Here is a 25819-nt window from a genome sequence, read left to right as displayed (position 1 = left end):
TCAAAGTAATAACAGGGGCCGATTGTATCACGACTGTTACAATGAACTTCCCACGAATTCTACACCTATAGCACAATCTTCAAAATGCTAATCACTGCAAAATCAAAGGGTGTATTTTGTATTATTTCTTAACATAACTGGCAACTCCGGCTTCCACTTCACGTCTCTAGGTAAGTTCGTGGGGCCTGTATAACTAGAAATTCGAACGCAAATTTCTTACACAACGTGGACAAAGCGAAACGAAACTAAACTGCACAACAGCGCTTACTTAGTAAACAGAGAAACGAGTTGCAGCTATATTGCTGGACACCACTGCTAGCCAACCAGGCAGCCGTGTTGCACCCACAAATCGCACGCGATCCATCAGATTGCCTCGGATTTCCATGCGACCGATCGTTGCGATTTGTCCACATACGTCCGAGTTACGAAGCGATGGTTAGGCAATGCGACGGATCGGTGCGATCCGGCGCTCATGTGTGGGGCCCCTAGGTGTACTTCTACTGAGCATCCATCCTAAGGTGTGTGGCGGAGGGAACTCCTAGTACCAATATCATTCCTCCCAATCCTGTTCAATTCGAGAATGGTGTATGCCAACAATGACTGCAAGTGAGGTCTAATTTCTGTAATTATCTAGTCGTGGTCATTTCACAAGATGTGTATGGGAGGAAGTAATTTGTTATCCGTCTCTTTTTGAAACTTAGACGCTCTCGGAATTTCAGCAGTAAGCTTCTCCGTGATGCACAATGTCTCACTTGTTGCTCCTGCCACTGAAGTTAGTTTGTCGATCATATCCATAATGCTCTCGCGCGTACTGATCAATGCCGTGACGAAAACCGTTGTTCATTCTTGGATATTCTCTGCGCCGGTCCTCGTTGGATATTCTCTATCTCGTCTGTTGATCCAACCTGCCAAGAGGCCCAGGTGACGAACAGTACTCAAGGAACAGTTCTAAATTTATCTACATTCGGCAGCTACTTATCACTTTCCGCAGTGTTGGATAGCTCGGGTAAATTAGCATGACTGCGCATTAACATCGTGGGAATAGTGGGGAGGCGGATCATTCCGCGATAATTGACGCAGTTAGTAACACGGTTTCATCTTAAAACATGCCAACACAGCTCGGCCTAGCCCAGGCTTCGCTTGCCAACTCTGTGGTGATTCCCCGTCAACAAGCGTGTCGTAGTGTGGTAATTGGGCTTAATACGTCCTAACGTATCTATTTTGCAGTGCAGAATGTCCAAATATCTTTCAGGAAAATGATACAGACAAGCAAAAGAGAAATGATGACAAAGGCAACACATTTTTAACACATAACCTGTCTTATTGGCTTACGGCGGTGCAATGTGTGCAGTGGCCATTGTTTAATTATAACAGCATTCTCACAAACAATGTGGCATGCCATTGTGTGTACTAGGTTAATGAAGTCTGTCGCAGGCCGTGGTAAGGGCGAGGCACATTTTCGTGCTCTGCGTCATTGAGTTATTCGCGCCAATGCCACAGTAGCAACTGCGCGGCTGCAGGCGTTACAAAGACGAGACTCTATTAACTGTACGCCGTACATATTTGCAATTGGCGACCAGTTAGTGGGATGTCGGCCTTCCACCAACACTTGTGCACTTTGTATGTATCAAAACATGTGGTGTGTGGTAGAAATCTTTTCTGTGACAAATATAGTGTTCAGTAAGAAAATTTGCATGTGCAACGATAAGAATGTATTCACATCTGTTGGACGAATGTTGTGAAAACAAACACTCCAAACCGACGTTTCACGACAATTAATCTGTTAAAAAAACGTGACGTACCACTTGTTGTAAGGAAAGTATGTTGTAAACCGTCTGAAGATAAATCATAACGGTTCGAAACCGGTAACGGTATCCTTTGAATAAAGGAACTGAAAGTAAATTTGTGGCTGGTTGCTGTCCCAACACCATCAACATTTGTCTTATTAGATGGTTGTGAGCCATAACTGCATCCACATGGACAGGCATGGAACTTTAGCGATATCATCCACGCGCCATGGTTCAAAATGGTTCAAATGGCTCTGAGCACTATGGGACTTAACATCTAAGGTCATCAGTCCCCTAGAACTTAGAACTACTTAAACGTAACTAACCTAAGGACATCACACACATCCATGCCCGAGGCAGGATTCGAACCTGCTACCATAGCGGTCGCGCGATTCCAGACTGAAGCACCTAGAACCGCTCAGCTACCCCGGCCGGCCCATCCACGCGCCATCTGGTGGTCTGTATGCCACCGCCGGCCATCGTGGCTTGGGCATAGACTGATGATAGACAGAAAACTGCTTACTCTAAAGGGTCTCAGTACCGTAGTTAATCTTTCTCCTTACCTTCAACACTCGATATTGGCGATATTATTTCTCCCGAGGCACTGGTACAGCGTCTGTGCAGAACTTTTGAGGAGCTAGGGTGATAAGATACATCTGTCTGAAGCTGTGCACAGTGTGAAAGCAGAAAGCGGGTAGCCGGAGTTTGATTCTGTAACTTCGAGGGGTAGTCATAAGGTTTTAATTATCTCCTCTAAAATATAAAGTTACGAAAATTAATGTTTTTTTTTTTGTTCGGAGATGCACATCTGCAGTACTAGTATACACTGAAATCTCCACGCCGAAGTACCGAAGCACGCGCCGTGAGAAACCAAAACAAAGACAACACGGATCAATGATAAAGTCGACTATGGCGCTGTAATTTATGTACGCTAGCAGAGGGAAATATTCGAGCCATGTTAGGTTGATCCAAATGATTCTTTTTAGCCTCCTGTATTGGTCTGACAGCTGCAACATTTCCGCCGATGCTGAGAACGAATTACCGTGCGATACTCTCTTTTGTTTAGAAAGCAAAATAGGGTTTGACGTCATTAGAGACGGGGCACAAGCTCGGAATGTTTCAAGGATGGGGAAGGAATTGGCTATGCCCTTTCAAAGGAACCATCTCGGCATTTGCCTGGATCGATTTTGGGGAAATCACAGAAAATCTAAATCTGTATGTCAGGGCGCATATTTGAAGTCTTTTCCCCGAATGCGTGCCCAGTCTACTAACCGCTGCACCGGCTCGCTCAGTACTTTTTTGTTGTCGCTCCTCGAGCGACGTGCTACGGTAGTGTGCCGCATGGGTTCAGTGTATCTCTACAGACAAACACAAACAAAAATTAATTACCTAATTTTATTCTTTCTAAGTGATAATTTACACTTCACGAGTACCTTTCGTAGATTTAGAACTATACAAGCTCTGGCCACTGTGAATTCCAACCTTTCCGCAAGTGTATCTTATCTTTCAAGTCCCGCGAAAGTTGTTCTGCATATTTACTGGAGTAATGTTCTTGGAGGAAAGAAAACTGCGAGTAACAGCTCTGCAAATCGTTGTCACTTGCTTGGCAGAGAGTACCAGAACAAGGCTCTGCGAATCACTATTACTTGCGTGGCAGAGTGTACTAGAACCATGTATTTTCGATTTATTTCCATCGCATTCACGGGTGGAACATGAGAAGAATAACTGCGTATGTTTGATATGTTATTTGCCTAATTTTAATTGTACAGTCTCAACGTGATAGACGCATACGGCGCTTAAGAATTTCCCTAGCTTCTGCCTCGAAAGAAGATTCTTAAGGTTTTGTGAACAGGTTCTCGATAGATTTACAGTCTCTTATTTTCGAGCTTCTGCCAGTTAAAGGTTTTCGATGTATGTGTCTCCCGCCAGTCAAACGAGCCAGTGACTGTTCGCTACGGTCTTTTTTGTATACGCTCGAGTTCCCTGTACTTCATCTGGTGGCAGCATGGCCCGCCAGAGGCAAGAATTCGCTTTCAAATCAAGGTGTACAGGGAAGCTTTTATAAACTGGGAGTTTCACAGTAGCGCAGACTCCGCTGCAGATAAAACATTCATTCTGATACCGTAACATGTGCAGGTTTATTTTTTTATTGTATTGCGACTCCAGTGATAATAAATTTCCCATATTCAAATATAAAACATTAATGACTAAGAATTATACAGCTTTGGCAAAAAAAAGGCTTGTAGTATGTGTCTTATTTGTATTGTATATAAAATTTAATGGATACTAAATGTTTAAGGGTGATTATATCATTTAAACGCTAATTAAAATGTAATTTTCATATAGCACTTCATTTTACAGTGTCCAGTGAGTTCAGCCATTGAATCGCTTCAGTTGTTGCTGCTAGAAGATCGTTCCAAGGCCCTTCGAATTTCCTGTGTGGCCACTTTCCTTCGTATGTGTTGTACTGTTTGTTCCTTAGCGCTAAAGTCGCATTGAGGATTTTCAGCCATTGTCCACTTACAGAACATAGCTTTTGTTCTGACATGCACTCTTCTAATTTGTTCATGGACACCATGATTTCCAAGGTAAATGCTTTCATGGAAGTGACTTGGCAGGACCTGTGTGGGTTCTAAAGGATGCCCATTTTGATATTCACTGTTCTTCCAAGTATAGGTGGGTAGAGTGTGGATCCAGATATCCGATATCCGCAGCTCGTGGTCGTGCGGTAGCGTTCTCGCTTCCCACGCCCGGGTTCCCGGGTTCGATTCCCGGCGGGGTCAGGGATTTTCTCTGCCTCTTGATGACTGGGTGTTGTGTTACGTCCTTAGGTTAGTTAGGTTTAAGTAGTTCTAAGTTCTAGGGGACTGATGACCATAGATGTTAAGTCCCATAGTGCTCAGAACCATTTGAACCAGATAGCCGATCGTAGTGGCCGAGCGGTTCTAGGCGATACAGTCTGGAACCGCGCGACCGCTACGGTCGCAGGTTCGAATCCTACCTCGGGCATGGATGCATGTGATGTCGTTAGGTTAGTTAGGTTTAAGTAGTTCTAAGTTCTAGGGGACTGATGACCTCAGAAGTTAAGTCCCATAGTGCTCAAAGCCATTTGAACCATTTGGATCCAGATAGGTTTCCTAGATTTAAGCCTATTGTGGGGTGAAGACTTGATTGTATTATTTATTGACAGGTCTTTGGAAAACAAGATTTGGCTGATCTTGTTCCATTCGTGAGTCGTCTGTAGTTGTTGCTGAGGAGAGCCAGTTTTCGAGAGAACAGATAGGCATGGATACCAGGCGTGGATACCAGTGTTCTAGATTTTAGCGTCATTCTACAAGGTCTTCACGTATATGTGAAAGTAAAGGACTTTTGCGAAAGGCGGTTCAGAGCAGCAGACGAGGCGTACTCGGAGCGATGAGAAGAACTCTGAATAATGTCTGGGTACCGGAAAGCACGAAACGGGTAGTAGTGGGCAGCTGGTGGTGTCTCTCGGCGCTTGACCCCGGCGTCTGCGTGCCGCGGCGAGCTATTTTTAGCGCGGCCTTCGGCGCGCAGAGCGGTGCGTGAGCGCCGTGTTGTTGTTGCTGCTGCTGCTGCGGCTGCGTGAAATTAACCCGGTTACGCCCCCCGTCACGTGACACTGGCGCTGGCGACTGGGGGTGCCGGTCACAGGCGTCTGCCGCTGGTGGCACAGACCCCGCGACGACGCATCACCGACTCTCCCGTATCTCAGTACTGTACTCCGAACAAACTAATCCTCATTCCAGAGAGTATTACACGTTACAAATGGTCATCTTTAAGTGATCGTAGCGGGGCAACAGTCCAGCCGGTATGTACATCATGAATATTCCTAAAGCCAAAACGTAGACATGGTGTGGGTTTCCAATATACCGATATATCGATTTCTCGATCAATCGTGTGGATGAAATAGATGTTGAAGATGTATTGCGTGTAAAATATTGATATTTTCAGTTTAACGGATTTTCAGTGCATCGAAAAGCGTGATTACTACTTTTAAAACAATTTTTTAAATTCTAGATAGCTCTTTATTCGCACGAAGAAATGAGTGCTGTCGACTGGGATCTATATAATTCATTCCATATTGCTAGATTCCCAGAAGGCTTTCGATACCGTTCATCATAAAAAAAAAAACTGATACTCAGATTGTGCGCTATGGAGTCTGGCTTCAGTTGAGCGATTGGATGCGTGATTCCCATCAGAAAGGTCACGGTACGTTGTAACCGACGAAAGATCATCGAGTAAAACTAAAGTGATATGTGGCGTTTCACTAGGAACTGTTATAGGCCCTCTGCTCTCCGAATCTATATAAAAGGTTTTGGGGACAATCTGAGCAACCCTCTTAAGCTGTTTGGATTTGATGTTGTCGTTTACCGTGTAGTATGGTCATCAGAAAATTCAAGACAATTGCTGAAATGATTTAGACAAGATATGTGTGTGGTGCCAAAAATGCCATTTGTCTCTGAATAAGGAAAAGTGTGACGTCATCCACATGAGCACGAAACTAAATGGTTCAAAAGGCTCTGAGCACTATGGGACTTAACTTCTGAGGTCATCAGTCCCCTACTTAAACCTAACTAACCTAAGGACATCACACACATCCATGCCCGAGGCAGGATTCGAACCTGCGACCGCAGCGGTCGCGCGGCTCAGACTGTAGCGCCTAGAACCGCTTTTTTTTTTTTTTACTCATTTTTTGTTCTATATAGTTCGTTGCGTTTGGTCGGGGCGGACGTCACAAGACATCCGTTCAAATTGATCGTTGGTTCCTTGGCTCAGTTCTTTTATTACAGAGAGCACGTAGCTCGGCCACTCGGGCCGGCCGAAAATAAATCCATTAAATTTCGGTTAAATGGTACGTCACAAAAGTTTAAAGTCTGTCAATTTGTCTTAATACCTAGAGATTACAACAACGAACAGTTTAAATTGGGACGATCACATAGAGAATGTTATGGCGAAAGCAAACCAAGGAGTGCTTTTTATTAGCAGAATGCTTAGAAGATGCAACAAGTCTACTGAAGAGATTGTCTACACTTCGCTTGTCCGTCCTCTGCTACAGTACTGCCGTGCGGTATGGGATCCTTACCAGTTTGAATTGATGGAGGACATCGAAAAAGTCCCAAAGAAGGGAAGCTGCGGTGCAGCAGCTAGTTAAATAGGGCAGACTCGTAAACAGGCAACGAATCAGATTAGTGTTCCGCCTAACCAGGAAAACCAAAGAAATGTTGCGGCGTTGTAAAGATGATCTCGACCAGAGAGTGCTATGCATTTGTAATAGTCCTTGCGAATGTGGCGAATGTGGTAGCCTAAACGGACAGTCGCCGATCGCTTAGTTTATCATCAGGATCTCCTGAAGTACAGAAATTTTGAAAAAAATTAGCGGTGATTTTTTTTTTTTTTTTTTTTTTTTTTTTTTTTTTTTTTTTTTTTTTTTTTTAGTGATGTTTCAGCCCCACCTGCCCCCTATGGGCGGGGTTGGGTTGTCGGTGGTACAGTACTCTGTGCTTCAGCCAAGAGCATTCATAAAGATATAACAAAGATAATAGAAAAAATATGAGAACTGTTTACATTTAAATTAAAGAGATTAATGTGGGATATCTAGAAGGACGAAAAATATTTACGATTTAAAAAACTCAATTGCCATGTGGTGATATTCTTCTATGAAAAAAGCACCGGAGAGGTGCACTTTCACTTTACATCCGAAGGACCTGCAGTGAATGAGAAGTAGGAGGGGAGAAATTGTTCCACAAAGGTTGAATGGGTGTGGGTAAAGAAATAGGAGCCTGTCAACTATGGAGACGATAGGTAGGAGATGAAGCAGATAGTGGGAATACAGACTGTGGGAAGGACAGAGGGTGAAGGAGTAATTTTGTATGGGGAGGGTAGTAGAACAAGAAGAGAGGAATAGGGTGGGTGAAGAGGGGAAAGGAGAGAGGACCCCTTATGTAGTGTGAGATAGGTAGGGAAGGCTTAACGTCGGTAGGAGGGATAAATATCAGGGTGGATCTCATTGTCTGGGAGAGGGAATTGGTTGAAGTTGCGGTGACATAGGATGAAACGTGTGTAAGTGTAGTGACAGAGGGCAGCATACCAGAGCTGGTGACCAGACACGAGACAATGGGGTTATTGGTATCTAGTTTGCGGATAGAGTAAGATTAGCGGTGTCTTTTTTCTCCTTTATTATAATCTCGTGCTCCTCTCCCCATACGGCTGGGGGATGGGCTGTCGGCGGTACAATACTCCGCTCTTCAGAAATTTGCAACGAGAAATACGGACAAAATTTGGGGCTGTTTTCTATTTTAATTTAAAATTAAAGATGGGCAGTTAAAAACAACGGAATTGTATACACTTTAAAACACATCGCAGGAAGGTGACATGGATGATGATGTTTGGTTTGTGGGGCGCTCAACAACGAGGTCATCAGCGCCCGTACAAAGTCCCAATTTGCACACAATCCAATCTAGCCACTGTCACGAATGATGATGACGAAATGATGAGGACAACACAAACACCCAGTCTCCGAGCCGAGAAAATCCCCAACCCGGCTGGGAATCGAACCCGGGACATTGCTTCAGGAGAGTGTATATTCCTTACGGCTGAGGGGTGTGGGTCTGTTAGATAGGAAAGTTGTGAAGACGGGATGTTGGAGATCAGGTGGATAGTGCGAAATACAGTCGGTGAGAAAGACATAGGGTGAGGATTAGTGTGTCGTATGGGTAGAGCAGTGGTTGTAAGAGGAAAGTGCTAGGGATGGATGGAGAGGAAAGGAGAGAGAAGCCCTGACCTGAAGTGGGAAATGTGTGTAAGAGTTAAAGTTAGCAGGAGGGATAAATATCGGGGCGTATCTGATTGTCTGGGAGAGAGAGTTGCTTGAAGTTGCGTTGGGATAGTATATACAGTCTGTGGAGGTGTAGGAACGGAGGTACCTGTTTGTGAAGGCGCGTCAGCATATCAAGGTTGGTGATCAGGGGGGAGCCAATAGGGTACCAGCGGCCGAGCTTGTTGAGTAAACGTAAGAGAATTCTGTCCCCCTCTTCGAACTATTGAGACTATGTGATCAGAGAAGCAGCGGAAACTGTATTCTGTGATAAAAACTTCAGTAGAGGCACCGGACATTCACTTAGCAATGCTTAGTAGCGTTCACTTAATAATGAAGGAGCACAGAGGAAGACCGACCGATGCGAATGGTGACGCAGTAAGTGACGTAGAGGACGCCACCTCAGGAGGCGCCATTTCCGTGATGTTATCACGACGTAATCCTGTCAATCAGATGCTGTCCTTTGGGCATAAAAGTGGGACCCTCGTTTCAGAAAGTCAGACAATCCCTGACGACGATGATGGAGGCTGTCATCGGAAGCTTGAGATTTTAACCGTATTTGACACGGCAAGGTTTGTGTTCTGCCTACTCGTCGAATATGAGGTGTCCAGGAAACCTGCTTTCTGGCATCGCTAGCCAACAATTCAAGCAAATCGTATTAATGAGATTTTATTACAGTAAGATAAAGGACAGTACTTTGAGAAATTTACAATGGGATGTCGCAAGCAAAGGGCGACATGAAACGTAAGCAATCTCTTCAGTATACACAACTCCTAATACAAGTGAAACAGTACAGTTTCTAAGTCGCTGCTGTAGATATCGTAGAACGGCTAGTCTTTAACTGGCTGCGGCCAGGCGGCGCGCCGCTTATGTTCTCTTCGCCTAGAGGCCGCTGCTGTCTCGGTGTCGTCCTAGAGGCGTGTCGGTCAGCGTACTATTGGCTGACGTCGCCTCACAGCCCTCTCTGCTCTAACGTTCTTGACCGACGTGCCGGCTCTTGACGTTATGCCGGAACAGTAAGTTTACTGAGAACATTCTACCCAACGTGTATTAAAAAGTTTGAAAAATAGTAATTTCTTAATTACAAATGGTTCATATGGCTCTGAGCACTATGGGACTTAACATCTGAGGTCATCAGTCCCCTAGAACTTAGAACTACTTAAACCTAACTAACCTAAGGACAGCACACACATCCATGCCCGAGGCAGGATTCGAACCTGCGACCGTAGCGGCCACGCGGTTCCAGACTGAAGCGACTAGAACCGCTCGGCCACACTGGTCGGCTCTTAATTACAGTGCTCGGTGTGGTATACATGAAACATAATTACGAAATCCGAATACGTCGAGAAAATATATCGATGTTGTTGTTGTGGTCTTCAGTCCTGAGACTGGTTTGATGCAGCTCTCCATGCTACTCTATCCTGTGCAAGCTTCTTCATCTCCCAATACCTACTGCAGCCTACATCCTTCTGAATCTGCTTAGTGTATTCATCTCTTGGTCTCCCTCTACGATTTTTACCCTCCACGCTGCCCTCCAGTACTGAACTGGTGATCCCTTGATGCCTCAGAACATGTCCTACCAACCGATCCCTTCTTCTAGTCAAGTTGTGCCACAAACTCCTCTTCTCCCCAATTCTGTTCAATACCTCCTCATTAGTTATGTGACTTACCCATCTTATCTTCAGTATTCTTCTGTAGCACAACTTTTAGAAAGCTTCTATTCTCTTCTTGTCCAAACTATTAATCGTCCATGTTTCACTTCCATACATGGCTACACTCCATACAAATACTTTCACAAACGACTTCCTGACACTTAAATCTATACTCGGTGTTAGCAAATTTCTCTTCGTCAGAAACGCTTTCATTGCCAGAGCCAGTCTACATCTTATATCCTCTCTACTCCGACCATCATCAGTTATTTTGCTCCCCAAATAGCAAAACTCCTTTACTACTTTAAGTGTCTCATTTCCTAATCTAATTCCCTCAGCATCACCCGATTTAATTGGACTACATTCCATTATCCTCGTTTTGCATTTGTTGATGTTCATCTTATACCCTCTTTTCAAGACACTGTCCATTTCGTTCAACTGCTCTTCCAAGTCCTTTGCCGTCTCTGACAGAATTACAATGTCATCGGCGAACCTCAAAGTTTTTATTTCTTCGCCACTGATTTTAATACCTACTCCAAATTTTTCTTTTGTTTCCTTTAGTGCTTGCTCAATATACAGATTGAATAGCATCGGGGAGAGGCTACAACCCTCTCTCACTCCCTTCCCAACCACAGCTTCCCTTTCATGTCCCTCGACTCTTATAACTACCATCTGGTTTCTGTACAAATTGTAAATAGCCTTTCGCTCCCTGTATTTTACCCCTGCCACCTTCAGAATTTGAAAGAGAGTATACCAGTCAACATTGTCAACATTTTCAACAAAATATTAATATTCGCGATACATCGTCGGCACAGAGTATTTCTTGCCGTTATGGCGAGCGGTCGAGTGATATTTGTTGTCGGGAGCAATAATGGAAAACAGCTTCACGCTTTGCATTGTACATCAATCACGTGTTGCTGTTGCATCTGTCGCTTAAAATTTATCGTGCTGGACTTCGCACTGCTAATACGGGCGTGGAACTTCATTAAACGCGTCTACTTGGAGCCCGCTACGGTCGATTGGTAAGTTCAGCCACGTGTGAAATGTAGGAGAGTCCCGACGGAGACGTGACGTCACCACAAGACACTCCCCGTCTCCTGCAGAGACACCGTCTCGGCTCGGTTTAGTGATTCAGTAGCGTGGTTTAGTTCGTCGCCCAGTTCACACGCGTGTTTGTTGGCTGCAGCACGAATTGCGACATTCTCCTTGAGCTACTTATCACTGAAGGGAAAAAGTGTGCGTGGCTGTAGATACCACCAAAGCAAAGTACATAGACTCACATAAGTTGTGTTTGCTATAATGGATCCAAGAAAAAGGAAACTGAAAAAAATTAAATAACTAGCTTCAAATAAACTGCTTCAACGCGTTGACAGAATTGTTTTCTTACCTCGTAGTTATACAAGTAAAATTTCCACCGCGGGAATAGTTGCTCTGATCACTATGCCCTTCCTTTTGATGGACAGAACAGTACTTTTCACTACAGTTGTACCAGTGTACCAACAGTGATCATAATATGTTATGAGGAAATACGTACCTAATGACTGAAAATTTACGTAAATACAATGAACTGAGGTGGTACCACTGTATTGAAAGACGACTTTTAAGTTCTTATCCTGTCGAGTTTTTGAGTCACCAGTCCCTAAGTCCACTGAAAAAACGGAAGGTAAGAAAAACTGAGGGTTGTCGTTCCAACGACGAGGTCATTGCAAACGAAGTACAAACCGGATTCGAAAATGATGGTTCAGGAAGTCCACGATTTTCTTTTCACGTTAATCATTCGACTCTAGTGAACTAGGGAAATCACAGAAAACGTAATCTGGATGGTCGTGCGGTTATTAGAACGTAACAGTTCGCGAACGAAAGTCATTTAATTAACTGCGCCATATTGTTTGTTCTCTTCGTCAGATGTGTTAACGATTTCTTGCTTGCGCTAGCACAGAGCGATGAAAGGCGAGATGAATTGAAGTCTCGTTATTTTAGGGTTCACTATCTCTCACGTTGCTCCATCTTGTTAACGGTTCGAGATTCACTGGCAGTGCTGGAGAACCAGTCAGACAAAAGCGATTCCAGAGATTTCCTGAGCTTGATTGAATAATTGTATGGTTCCGGGAGTTAATCCGAGTTGTTGTTTCCATTTTATGTACAATATTTCGAGGCGACCCATGCAACTTGTTCAGATACTGAGTCACAGTGTACACGGTACAGAAAACCGTCGCAACTGCCTCCATGTCCACGCCTCGAGACATTACTGTCCGTCTCAAAGAAATTCGTTATCAAAGGTTGGTCCGTAGAACTCGGAACACTTTCAGACAAGGAGAGTATCACAATTTGCAACACCTACGAATAGTTTTCCGAAGTTACGTACTCAGATCGTCAAACTGAGCGGGCATTGCAAAAAGATTCGAGTTTGACGTCTCGTCGACAGCATCGTCATTAGAGACAGAATACAAGCTCTGATTACGAAAGGATAGACAAGGAACCTTCCCTGGCATTTGCGAGGAGCGGTTTAGGGAAATGACGCCGACATTTTCAGTCAAACTCAAGAACGCATGAAAAAGACGCTAGCCCAATATCCGCAAAGTTAGGTAGACGTCTGCGGAAGCATAGCATCCAGTGCATTTCGTTCCAGTCAGCAAAAATTGTAAAAAAAAAAACCTGATAACGTTAAAGACGATCTAGATGTGCGAAAGTCAGGTCTGTACAGCATTCCATACGAGTGGCATGCTTTACATCATCCATACAATAAGAACAGTCGAGGAGAGATGCAAGGAATATCAGCGACTCATCCGGCTAAAACAACCAAGCAAATCAGCTGTCGCTCGAACACTGTCCCGAATATAATCATGAAATTAATTTCGATGAGACCAGTATTGTGGAGCGTACGCCAGTTTTCTGGGATAGCTTAATTAAGGAGCCTGTCGAAATGAAAAAGTCGGGAAACCCAGTAAATGGAGGAGGATTTAAACAAGGCTTGGGGTTCAGCACTCAATTTGTTAAGATCTCCCTCTCCATAACATCTAGCATAACTGTGATACGCTGAGAGAACGTGCGTTTCAAGGAATATCAGCGAAGACTCTGAAAAACAAAAGAGCATCAAAGGGCGTGTTGCGCGCATGATGTCGAACTCGAAATCAGCTATAAAGATCTGCTTGAGACCAACAGAAGTTCTGAAGAAAATTTCGGACGCTGATAGATCCATATTCACACAACTTATAAAAATGGATGTACATATGTATGTAAGTATGTATGTACACTATGTAATCAAAAGTATCCGGACACCTGGGCGAAAATGCTGTACAAATTCGTGGCGTCCGCCGTCGGTAATAACGGAATTCAGTATGGTGTTGGCCCACCCTTAGCCTTGATGACAGCTTCCACACTGCAGGCATACATTCAATCGGGTTCTGGAAGGTTTCTTGGGGAATGGCAGCCTATTATTTACGGAGTGCTGCACTGAGGAGAGGTATCGATGTCGGTCGGTGAAGCCTGGCACGAAGTCGACGTTACGAAACATGCCAAAAGTCTTCTATAGGATTTAGGTCAGGACTCTGTGCAGGCCAGTCCATTACAGGGATATTACTGTCGTCTAACCATTCCGCCACAGGGCGTGTATTATGAACACGTGCTCGATCGTCTTGAAAGATGCAGTCGCCATTCCCGAATTGCTCTTCAACAGTGGGAAGCAAGAAGGTGCTTAAAACATCAATGTAAGTCTGTGCTGTGATAGTGCCACGCAAAACAACAAGGAGTTTAAGACCCCTCCATGAAAAACACGACCACACCATAACAACACCGCCCCCGAATTTTACTGTTGGCACTACACACGCTGGCAGATGACGTTCACCGGGCAGTCACCATACGCACACCCTGCCATCGGATCGCCACATTGTGTACCGTGATTCGTCACTCCTCACAACGTTTTTCTACTGTTCAGTCGTCCAGTGTTTTCGTTCCTTACATCAAGCGAGTTGTCATTTGGCATTTAGCGATGTAATGTGTGGCTTATGAGCAGCCGCTCGACCATGAAATCCAAGTTTTCTCACCTCCCGCGTAACTGTCATGGTACTTGCAGTGGATCCTGGAGCAGTTTGGAATTCCTGTGTGGTGGTCTGGATAGATGTCTGCCTATTACGCATTACGACCCTTTCTGTCGGCGGTCTCTGTCAGTCAACAGACGAGGTCGGCCTGTTCGCTTTTGTGCTGTACGTGTCCCACCACGTTTCCACTTCAGTATCACATCGGAAACAGTGGACCTAGGGGTGTTTAGGAGCGTGGAAATCTCTCGTACAGACGTATGACACAAGTGACACCCAATTACCTGACCACGTTCGAAGCCCGTGAGTTCTGCGGAGCGCCCCATTCTGCTCTCTCACGATGTCTAATGACTACTGAGGTCGCTGGTATGGACTACCTGGCAGTGGGTGGCAGCACAATGCAACTAATATGAAAAACGTCCGAATACTTTTGATCACATAGTGTATGTATTTATGTCCCACATCACATCCTAAACGCCGGCCAGTGTGGCCGTGCGGTTCTAGGCGCTTCAGTCTGGAACCGCGTGACCGCTACGGTCGCAGGTTCGAATCCTGCCTCGGGCATGGATGTGTGTGATGTCTTTAGGTTAGTTAGGTTTAAGTAGCTCTAAGTTCTAGGGGAGTGATGACCACAGATGTTAAGTCCCATAGTGCTCAGAGCCATTTGAACCATTTTTTGAACCTCCTAAACCACTGCACCCGTTTAAACCGAACTTGGTACACATATCTTTTACTTTCTAGGAAGAATTACTGTGGAAGGAAGAACCGCCCACATATCAAATGAGTGGGTGTGAAAAAGCACTGTAGTCCACGACGCGAGAATACGAATACCTTAATCACCCAGTATTTGAGAATAAGGGCACTCACACATTTGCAACATGATGAAAGGAAAAAAGTTTATCGCTTACTACTTTTTCGCTGTTCATGCTGTAAAACTCTCACACGAAGCACTACGTTTTAATTTTTTATATCTTGACTACTATTAGTATTGGTGACATATTTTGCATACAATATTCACATATATCACAGAATGAAACAGAAAAATTACATCGTCGTACTGTACTTTGGTTCAGGAGATCAAACACTGAGATGGGTGAGAAACTGTCATGTCCTGCATGACGTTTTAATTTATTACTCCTTTACAACTAACTCTGTTCGTAACGCATTTTGCAGACGGTAGGCACATGTATCGCTGGATGCATCTGCGAAATTATATCATTGTACAGCACGCAGTTCAGAACATACGACCTTATAAACATTGAGCTGTGTGAAAATGGAATTTCAGGCCGAGATTGGCTAGAGATGTAGGTGAAGATGTCTACAGATACGCGTGAAATTAGTTAAGTAAATGTAAAATATTTTTGACATGTGTGTATGCGGGCTAAGTTACAGGTAGAATACTCGTCCTACACCCCAGATAAAAATTGTGTAAGGGTAAGAATCACCAGCCTCCTACTGGAGAGAGTGTGGTGACGTGGAGAGAAAAGGGAGGTTGAGGAGATGGACAGACAGCAAGGGGGAAGGAGGATATAGGCACAGACAGAAGGAGGAGGAGTTGAACAGAGATAGGGAAGGGGGAAATGGACAGAGAAAGCAAAGGGGAGAAGGTGGATAGAGACAGGGGGAGGAAGAGAGAGGCAGAGAACTGCGGGGAGGGGACGCAGGAAACAGAGGAGGTGGAGGAGGAGGAGGAGGAGGAGGAGGAGATGGACAGAGATAGGAGAGGGGAAAAGCAAAGAGGAGGAGGTGGAAAGAGGCAGGGGGAGCAGGAGATAGAGAAGTGGGGGGAGGGGGCTCTGGAAACGGACAAAGAAGGGAAGAGTTTGAGGTGGACAGAGAGAGGAGGAGATCGACACAGAAAGGAAAGGGGACGAGATGAACCCAGGGGGGGGGGGAGGGGAAGAAGGACGAGGTGGGCTATGAGACGTGGGAGGAGGAGATTGACAAAGAAATGAGGAGGAGGAGATGAAATTCGAAGGGGTAGTGGCAGGTGGAGAGGACAGAGAATGACGGATGGAGGAAGTGGACGGACAGAGAGAGAAATCGGGATGAGGAGATGAAATTCGAAGGGGTAGGAGCAGGTGGAGAGGACAGAGAATGACGGATGGAGGAAGTGGACGGACAGAGAGGGGATGGTAGAGATGGACAGAGAGACGGACAACGAGGAGGTGTACTAACAGAAGACTGGAATAAATACACACCCAGACAACTAGCTGTGGATAAAATGGGAACTATAAATGGGCTTAGCACCGCGAAGCACACCGTTAATTGGACAAATGGTTTTTAAGTGACATACTTCATTTATAAATAATTCCTCTTTCCTTGTATTTCTTTCTTGAATCTGGCACGTGCCTTTTCGGAAGGTACTCCTGAAATCACTGGGGGCAGCTAACGCCATAGATGTATCGACGATTTTGGTCGGGTCCAGTGATTGATAGCCAGTGACGTGATCAGACAGTACCGACTCTGATGTCGCTACTGTACTCACGCAGGTCTCCAATCGTGTACGCACCGAAACAGATGCACAAACTTGGTACCGGTGTGATTCGATCGGTGCGCGTCAGTTTGGGCGCCGCGTGCCGTGATAAGCCTACCGTGTGTCAGCCTGGACTCTGGTGCCGCCATTGTCGGATCAGGCGGCGCGTTTTGCGCGCTGTTTATGCCGTCGTTAAATACAAGTGGGCTGTTAATCCGCTTTATGCCGCGCGTATTTCATTTCGAGCTCTCGCACGTACGGTGCGCCGGCGTTACGACTTGGGCGCGTCGCTAATCGGATGTGCGCAGAAATAATTTATGCCAGTTCGCTTCCTGCTGATTTGCCATCGGAAATTGGTGGCTCAGGTTTGCGGACCAATCCGCTAGCACTTTATATCCCGGTCCGTAGACTTACCTTGCGCAGTATTGGTTGGTCGCTCCTCTGCACGCGCCAACGTACAGGTTGTTCGGATTCCGAACTTCGAAGTGTGCCATTACCGACGATCTAGGTAATGAGCGCCATCTGTGGGACGCATCTTTATTATATATTGTTAGATTTCCTTAAGACACCATTCACTACTTGCATATGGAGTGCCATCTTCGTTGAGTGACAAGATTCGTGACTTCCTGTCAGAAAGGTCACAGTTCGTAGTAATTGACGGAAAGTGATCTATTGAAACTAAAGTGATATCGCGGGTTCCCCAATGAAGTTTTATAGGCACTGTGCCGTTCTTAATGTATCCAAACGATTTAGGAGGTAATCTGAGAAATCCTCTTAGACTGTTGGCAATGATGTTGTCGTCTAATAATGTCGTCAGTAGATCACAACGAATTATAAATGTGCATGATGCGAAAGTGGCAATGGTGACCCTAAATAATGAAAAGTGTGAAGTCTTCCACATGAGTACTTAAAGGACTCTGCTAAATTTCGGTTACACCAGTTCAACTAATTACCTAGGGATCACAATTATAAATAATTTAAATTAGAACCATCACATAGAAAAAGTTGTCGGAAAGGTGAATCAGAAACTTCGTATTACTGGCAAAAGCCTTACAATGTACAGCAAACCCACAGCTTGTTGTATATTATCTCGAAACAGGGACGAGAGTGAAAAATCCTGTATGCTTGTTACTCATCAGCTTTTAATTATCATTAAAAGACATCTTGCTCTACGTCATGAGCTGTATGTAATCCTTAATTGCAAACCCATCGTCAGTGGCGTATGTTGTGTAGGTCTATGTCAAATGACGTGTGTGTCAAGTATGAAATGTTTGTGATGTTAAAATTGATGTGTGTATCTGTGGTACACAGGCTGTAGCGTGTACATGTTATAGATGTCAAACGATAAACGGCTACACTTCTTGTTCGTATCGAAAACCACTCTCACGGAATAGCCTCAGTGATTTTTGGAGAAAATGCGTCCTCTAATATGTACTGTTGCAAACGAACCGCTAGTTACAACTAGCGGCCAAGATTGTTCGTCTGATTGCAGATTTGCTTATATTGGATAGCGAAAGTTTTTGAGGTCGCTGGGGTTATAATACCTCCAGCTGTGTGGTATTGATTTTACACAACACAGTGAGACCGTAGAAAGTAAGGATTCACTATTCGTTCTCTATAAAATATTGGAAACCTTGTCATTAATAGTCATTCGCTATTGTATCTTGTCGTTACAGGACAATCTTAGAGCGAGCATACAGAAAATTATTTTCTGATGTTGTTGTAAGAATTCCTTTAGACTTTCTTTTCACTGCTGGACGCCCTCTTAAAATGTGGCACTGAGAGGAGTCATCACGTAAGTCTCAGAATCCTAGAACGGTGGATTGCCTTATTCTATACATATAGCCGAAAACCGGTACGAAAAGTCTGTTTAAGATTTATCTACATCTGTGTAAATGCTTGTACTACAATAGTCGATACTTGTAAGGCAATTACTTTTATCTGTACGCGTAACTTTTAGAGTAAGACATTCAAATGTTCCTTTTGATATCACAGAGTTAATACTAATTGCCGGCCGGAGTGGCCGTGCGGTTAAAGGTGCTGCAGTCTGGAACCGCAAGACCGCTACGGTCGCAGGTTCGAATCCTGCCTCGGGCATGGATGTTTGTGATGTCCTTAGGTTAGTTAGGTTTAACTAGTTCTAAGTTCTAGGGGACTAATGACCTCAGCAGTTGAGTCCCATAGTGCTCAGAGCCATTTGAACCAATACTAATTATCTGCTGCTGAACACATGTGTAGCAGAGAGTGGTCATATACACAGGAAATAATGTTGCTTATAAATCGTCGATAAGTTGTTAGCGGACTAAAAAGTCCAGAAGTTAGCGCGTCATTGTCATCAGCATGGATGAAACTGTTGCAGCACTTGAGATAGTGAGCTATAGCAGGTATACGGAAACCTGTTGGCAGAAGATACTGTCACTTTTAAAGTAGCTTCACTAAGTCCATTAATCCCTCCCCACTGTATTACATCAACTGACTCCCTTACGAAATCATTAGTCGACATCAGACTATCGTCGCAGACGTATGAGGTCTTTCAGCGGTAGCACGTACAGAGATCATCGGATATATCAACACAAAGACATTTTCTTTTGCAGCTCGGCTATTGGTAACGTGTCTGCATTCTGCTGCCCTATTAGTTATTAGTACGGGAACCCCCAGAAAACTCGGGAGAGTATTGGTTTCCAGACGTGGAGACAACAGGCTAATGTCAGTTTGGATCAGTTTTCTTATATTTTGATGAACTATAAGTTGAACTTTAACCAGGAAAGCGAAAGAGTTATCACATCGATAAAAGGGCAAGGACTCCCTCTAGTGTTCGGTAAGGAGAGTTTAAACCAACTTTCTCGTATTTTTCGAGATCATATACACATTGGCAGAGATTAACTGTGTTGATGAAGTTCGCTGTGTGTGTGGAATGTGAAATGACTGTCCAAGCTGACGTAAGCGAATGTTGTGTTGCCTCCTATTCGACCTTAACGTATATACTTTGCAAACAAATTTAAAGCGGCGGACATTTCCTATTGATAAGGATTCCAATCACGAGGCTTCGACGCATCTGCGGTAAGCTAGCTGAAATCAGAAAACTAGGCCAAACGATGCCGTGTCGCCAAAAAATTTACGGACCCAACAGAACGGTTGCAAGAATATAAATTTGTCGTTCATGTCGTGTGTGCAAAACTTCTCGGAGAATGTTAACTTGGAAGTGGTGTGATAATAAAAAGAAGGAAAGAGGAAACGGAAAGAAAAGCTTCGTGATAGGGCTCTGCGCAAGTGGATCTCCAGGATGTTATGAAACTGCTGACACGTCATCTCGCCACGTTGCTTAGGAAAAAACAACAGGAGCCCAAATGAGTCTTGCTTCCTCGTTCGTATTTGTTACTGCGTACTCAGGGGTCGTATATTCATAATCGCAACACCAAATTAATTAATGTAGAATAATGCAATTACGGAAATGCATTTGTCTAGGTAACATATTTAAGTGATTAACATTGCAAGATCACGGGTTAATGTAAGCGCGAGAGAAGCCACTACAAATGTGAAAATCTGGTACATTAACAACTGGTGTAACCGCCAGAATGTTGAGTGGAAGCATGCAAACGTGGATGCATTGCCTTGCACAGGTGCCGGATGTCAGGTTGTGGGGTGAAATTTCACGCATGTTACAGCTGGTCGGTCAGTACAGAAACGGTTAACGCTGTTTGTGGATGACGCTGGAGTTGTCGTCCGATGATGTCCCATATGTGCCCGATTGGAGAAAGATCTGATGATCGAGGAGGCCAAGGCAATAGGTCGACACTGAGTTACAACAGCGGTATGTAGACGAGCGTTATCCTGTTGGAAAACACCCACTGGAATGCTGTTCATGAATTGCCAGCGCAACAGTTCGAATCATCACTTTGACGCACAAATTTGCTGTCAGGGTACGTGGGATAACAAGGACAGTGCTCCTGCTGTCGTACGAAATCGCACCCCAGGCGGTAACTCCAGGTGTAGGCGCAGTGTGTGTACCACGCAGACCGGTCGGTTGCACACGCCTCCTAGCCAACACATGGTCATCACTGGCACAGAGGGAGAACCAGCTTTCATTAGAAAACACAACAGACCTCCACCCTGCCTTTCAAGAGCTTTCGCTTGACACCAATGAAGTCGAAAATGGTGGTTTGGGATCAATGGAACGGACGCTACAGGGTGTCCGGCTCGGAGCTGTCCTTGAAGTAAACGATTTGTAACTGTCTGTTGTGTCACAGTGGTGCCAACTGCTGCTCAGATTGCTGCTGCAGATGCAGTACGATGCGCCAGAGCTATATGCCGAATGCGGTGGCCTTCCCTCTCGGTAATGCCACGTAGCCGTCCATCGCACATTCTCGTCACCACCACTGGCAACAGTCATGTACAATGGCTACTTTCCAGCCGAGTCCTTCCGCAATATCGCGGGAGAAACATCCAGTTTCTCCTAGCCCTATTACACTACCTCTTTCAAACTCAGTGAGATGTTGACCATAGTTGATCAAATGGCTCTGAGCACTATGGGACTTAATATCTGAGGTCGTCAGTCCCCTAGAACTTAGAACTACTTAAACCTAACTAACGTAAGGACATCAGACACATCCATGCCCGAGGCAGGATCCGAACCTGCGACCATAGCGATCGCGCGGTTTCAGACTGAAGCGCCTAGAACCGCTCGGTCACACCGGCCGGCAATTATAGCGCCTTTGTCTCCCTAAAGGCATTCTTGACTAACATCATTTCACCGCGTCCAATCTCAAAGACAATGCTCACGACCATTACAACATGTATTTAAAGCAAACATACTTGCAGCCTCATAGTGGCGCTACTAATGCCACTCGTATGTGACTGGCGCGAAATTTGAATAGACATAATCTTTCAGACGTAGAGCCACTCCTACCAACTTTCGCTTATGTCGCACAACTCCTTCTTGGTGTTGCTATTTTTTCCGTCAGTGTATTATCATATGTCGCTCTGCGTGAAGTGAGCTTGTCGACTAGAAACTAAATCAGCGAACTGCATGTCTGATGCGAGTGTAGTTGTATAGTGTTGGTGACTGGTGGCAGCGTGTAGGATATAGTGTCATGGTTCGTGTTTTTGATCAGTATGAAAGCAAAATGAACAAACCTGTAGCCGGAATAAAGCTGTCGCCTCGCTGAGATCGTAGCCACCGTGCTGAACGTTCCCATGCGATGGGTAGATCTCTATCACATGCCTTCACAACAACTGCCACGACGATATTAGCTACGAGTACAGTGCTTCATTACGCCTCTCCACACCCGTTTCTCTAGTCGGCGAATCATATGTGTTCCTTCGATAGCATGGTGCGAAACAAACAATCAAGGAATTAAATGACAACAGAATGAGATTGTCACTCTGCAGCGGAGTGTGCGCTGATATGAAACTTCCTGGCACATTAAAACTGTGTGCCGGACCGAGACTCGAACTCGGGACCTTTGCCTTTCGCGGGCAAGTGCTCTACCAACTGAGCTACCCAAGCACGACTCACACCCCGTCTCCACAGCTTTACTTCTGTCAGTACCTCGTCTCCTACCTTCTGCTGTAGAGTGAAAATTTCATTCTAGAAACATCCCCCAGGCTGTGGCTAAGCCATGTCTCCGCAATATCCTTTCTTTCAGGAGTGCTAGTTCTGCAAGGTTCGCAGGAGAGCTTCTGTAAAGTTTGGAAGGTAGGAGACGAGGTACTGGCAGAAGTAAAGCTGTCAGGACGGGGCGTGAGTCGTGCTTGGGTAGCTCAGTTGGTAGAGCATTTGCCCGCGAAAGGCAAAGGTCCCGAGTTCGAGTCTCGGTCCGGCACACAGTTTTAATCTGCCAGGAAGTTTCAAATGACAACAGTTAATTATGGATCACAAAATGTTTTATTGTTGGCATTCTTCGTGCTCCAAAAACTAGTTTAAGCTGCGCTTTGATTTAGGAAAGTCCTGTATGCTACGAAACATGAATTTCTGTACACGAACTTCAGGAATACGTAGGCGACGCGCACTGTCAACAGTTACAGATTGGCTTTTGCTGCTGGATGCATCCTAACGAGCTGTTGATGCATGACTATCCTTACTCAGTATGTAACCAAACTAAAAGAATAAGGTTAGAAAATGTGAAAAATAGAAGGTAATATGACTTGTAAGGATACAGAATCCTTATAACAGAATATTGACGGATAGTCTTGTATTCAGGAACTGCGCGCTACCATCTCTTTTCAATTTCCAGCCAATTGCTGGCGATGGCAGTTATTTCCATTTACAGATTCTGAAGATGTTACTCCATTCTGGCCGAGCGCTAACGCTCTAGCCACCGTTAACAACCTCGGCTACAGTAGTTTAGCCTGTGAGTAGAGAGAGCATGTTTGGTAGAAATGGTATTTATTATTAGTACTGTGTAAAGGCAACAGTCATTTGTAGACATCGTTAAAAATGGCCTCCAGCGTATATAAGTTTCGGCGCCTGGCAGGTGCAGGCAAGGGCCCTGGACGCTTCCGCTGCGTCATGTAACAAGCAGCTTATTCCGGGAGGTACGTTGTTGGCATGAACACCAAAGCGAAGACAGTTCGTAATTAGAAGAGTCAGTCGTCTAGAACTTCCAAGAGTGTAACCTGTGTAGATTGTTGGCTGAATGGCGAACTGCCGGTACTAACCCAAAAAGCTGTTGTCTGCTCTGGTAGTGCTTGCGTGTGCTCGTGAGAGAAAGTGAGAGAGAAATGCGATTTTGTACCCTGTGTCAGATTCCACCGTACACTGAAAGTGGTTGATTAATCCAGTTCAGAAGTCAGAATGTCGCAGCTGTGTCTATAACTATACTTGGTTTTTGGGCTCTGAATTTTCACCTGTAAATAAATGGGTGGCATATGTGAAGAAACTTTTGTAAGAAAGGTCTTATTAGATTTACGTTGTTAATATGGCTCCTTATGGTTTGTGAGAAAATTTTAAGAGAATTAACCGGACATTGTAATGTTAGTCCGAAGGTAATCAGAGAGAGTATCTGTGTAAATTGATGCAAAAGGCTTGTCATGAGACGATATGAAGCTGGTTGTTGAATTACGGTTAGGGGAACTCTGATCTATAAGAACGTGCGTCTCTTGATTGACGTTAGTGGCATTTCTCACAGGAAAATGATGCGCAGCCCTGCACGAATCGTTGTTATTAAGTAGCTATGAATAATCTTTAGTGATGACGACTGGTGGTGCATAAATTCTCCACGTAAGTGTGATAAGGGAAGTGGTACATTTGCACCTGCCGTCTTTAAAAATTTCGTTGACCAAATGATTAACAGTTCAAACATTAACTCACAACTGTTCATCTCATATCACAGTTTATCTTCAACAATAACTGGGAACAGGCGTAAGCTTGAGAGATCTGAAGGAATTGTGTGGACATTTCACGTAATAATGGTTTAGTAAAGAGACGATGGTAAGATAGTAGCGTCTTCTTTAAACACAGGGAACGCTCAATACATAGAAAATATCATAACTACATCGACGTTATGAGACGGCATGTTTATATGTGACAACAAGTACATGATGTTTTGGTGTAAAACAACGACGCTCACGTCATAAACTTAGTATTTAGTCAAGATCTTAACAGCGATAGCTCCGATGAAAAGTTTCGTACGTCGTAGCAGCGATTCTTGGAGTTATGCTCCTTCGGTACAAACTTCCAGACAGCGACAAACGGAGTCAACATGTTAGTGGTTTTGGCCGCTAAGGGACATTTGGTTAGTATATGCGAAGTTATTATCTCTCACGCAGCGGCCGTATCTGACATGTATGCAGTGGCCATTTAAGTCGCATCTTCCTTCCTTCATTATTTGTAAAGTCACGATCACATGTGGCAGGAGTAAGGTGGGAATGTACGGGGTATCAAGAGACTATTCATTGGATGGCTGGACGTATAGAGAAACTATGGAAGAGCGTTATGGCCAGCTGCATCGCGAAATAAAACCACTGGAAGCATTTTAGAGAGGCCTGCTCAGCAGTGATACGGAATGGCTAACAACGGGAAAAAAACACCGTTGGTAACATTTAGAGTGAGTGAGTTTCACGGTTTTCTGATCATCATTTCATGACAGTTTTTGACGCCCCACTCGGGTACGTAGAGTTGCTGAATTTCTACAGCATCCGATCGTATATATAACTGCAGATGCTTTCTCGATAGCATTTCAGAACGGAAGGTGGCTGTGCAGTACTGCTAGTCTTTGCACGACTAATACGTGACTGCTTACGGGCAGTCCTGTAGTATGGTTCCAATGAATTGTTGTATGACTTCCCTCTGGAAATGGAGACAAAGCGTCAGTACGCTGGGAGCTTTTGCGCAAGATTTTACCACGGACTGCACCGTTTCCACAGTATGGCTTCAAGGCTACGAGATTTTCACAGATTGTTATTGCAGTACAATGTAGCTGTGTGATAAAAATTTTCCCCGACCGTAGAGCTGACTGCTGATCGTTGCTAGGCTTTTCTGGCAGCTCTAAAAAAAAAAAAAAAAAGAAAGCTTTAGATATTTACCTGTATCTGACAACACACAGTTGAAAATTTCGTAGTGTGGTGATTATGAAAATTGTGCTTCACCATTGGCCGGCACCCGCGTTACGCATGCGAATATTGCGTGGCCGCGAGTTTGCAAGCTGTGATAGGAAGCGCTGGAGAGCGGGCCTTTGTGACATGTGGGGGACGTTGCTCCCCTCGGCTCGGATGCGCCGCAGGGCGCTTCACACGTGCGTGACACGTGTGGCGTCGCCAGCCGTCTGGAAAGCGAAGCGTGCGCTACACTGGCTGTGGGTCTCCCAGCGCTCGTCCGACTGCGCGAGGTCTTGCTCGCATCCTCGCACACAATGGGCTCTCACTCTTTATCAGCTGCTCTTCGTTAACTCGCATCTGTCGCTAACTGCTAATTTCTATCTAAACGATCCAGATAGTAGCGTAGTTAACGTACATGACTGTATTTCGTGAAGATCCGTTTCCAAACGGCCGTCCGAAAGTCGAGATTTGAGGTATCTGTAGTCTCCCTAAATTCCTAAATT

General features: G+C 44.8%; 1 protein-coding gene and 1 non-coding gene across 2 annotated transcripts in view; both read left to right on the top strand.

Moving 5' to 3' along the window:
- Window positions 1–25819, top strand: part of LOC126162268 (protein gustavus) — a 331257-nt gene that overhangs the window by 141650 nt on the left and 163788 nt on the right. The window lies entirely within an intron of this gene.
- Window positions 22530–22604, top strand: Trnas-cga (transfer RNA serine (anticodon CGA)). The gene has a single exon. It is a non-coding gene; the product is annotated as a tRNA-Ser (tRNA).

The sequence above is a fragment of the Schistocerca cancellata genome, chromosome 2 (assembly GCF_023864275.1).
Source record: "Schistocerca cancellata isolate TAMUIC-IGC-003103 chromosome 2, iqSchCanc2.1, whole genome shotgun sequence".
NCBI classification, from domain to species: Eukaryota; Metazoa; Arthropoda; class Insecta; order Orthoptera; family Acrididae; genus Schistocerca; species Schistocerca cancellata.
Note: the sequence above shows the minus strand (reverse complement) of the source record. Positions and strands in the feature narration are given on the sequence as shown.